Below are 1,262 nucleotides of genomic sequence, written 5' to 3' on the forward strand. Positions count from 1 at the left end.
CTCCTTGCTTTCTCTGCACCCGATTCTTATAGCCTAATTTCAGCTCTGCTTGCATAGGGCCTGTTTCATTATTCTACATTAACAGGCTTTTAAACAACCCCAAAACGGAGCATGCTCAAACACCAGTCTTGTGTAGCTGGTTTGTCTATTGTGCTGGGTATGATGCTCCTAACCTCCTATAGGAGCATTTTAGAGCAGTGTGCTGAAGTGTTTGCAGACAAAACAAACTGTAAATGGGGATGGGGTAGCTCAGTTGAACCTGTCCCATTTATTCAAGCTCCAATAAAATGTAAGGTTGGAATACTTGCTGTTCCTGTGCTCTGTTGCAGAAGTGTAACTTATGCCAGCAGCAGATGAACAGGTTTAAAAGTATTGCCAACAAATGTCTTAATTGTTGGTGCCCCTGAACTAGAAAAGCAGTAGGCTGGTGTGCTTTTAGAACAGGTTCTTTGGGTTTTTATTCTACCAGAAATGAGTCAATTTAAAGTTACCAATTGTATCCATTAGTACACCAAGTTTGCTTTCCAGATCTTTGCTGGTTTGATCACTTCAAGCTCCAGCCTGCCTGTTGGGAGAAGATGAATAAAACAAACTCCCAGTTCTGTTTTTAAGATCTGGACAGGCTGGAGCTCTGCTGTGTGCCCTTCAGGCCTCTTGCTTCATTTTTAACAGATCTCACTAGTTGGTGAAGCCTGTTCCATCAGCCTAGTTAACATTTCTATGATGTTGGCCAAACCTTTGAGTTCATGTTGGGGTTCTAGTGTGAGTCAATGTTTGTGGATTCCTCCTTTTCTCTAGTTGGTGCTGGTTTCCCAAGGAGACTAGTGTTTTGTTTCTAGTGCTCAAGGATTTTTTTTTTCCCCTTCTCCTGCTGCATGGAGGGCAATCCTGAAGCTGGGATTTCCCCTCCCACCCCCAACAAACACTGACTCAAGCTCGGCTCCAGCCGCCCTGAAGGTCAACAATGCCTGCGCTGTGTGCAATGGCACGCTCCGGCTCCTGAGAGCGGCTGCGATAAGCAGGGTGTGAGTGGGGAACTGCTCGGGATCGCCCAGGGATTAGGAGGCAGTTTACCTTCCCTCATCAGCCCGTGAAGGACCAGCGGAGCTGGGAGCCCGCTTCTATTTCCTCAAAGGGCCAGGAGTCTTGTTCCCAGATCTGAATTCAAACCCAGTAGAGTTGTGCTGCTGCTCAGGGAGTCTGCAGGTGTTGGTAACCTGGCAAATCCAGTCCTGCAGTACTCAGCTGGGCTTCTCCTCAGC

Source organism: Lepisosteus platostomus, chromosome 26, assembly GCF_059453375.1.
Source record: "Lepisosteus platostomus isolate fLepPlt1 chromosome 26, fLepPlt1.hap1, whole genome shotgun sequence".
NCBI lineage: Eukaryota > Metazoa > Chordata > Actinopteri > Semionotiformes > Lepisosteidae > Lepisosteus > Lepisosteus platostomus.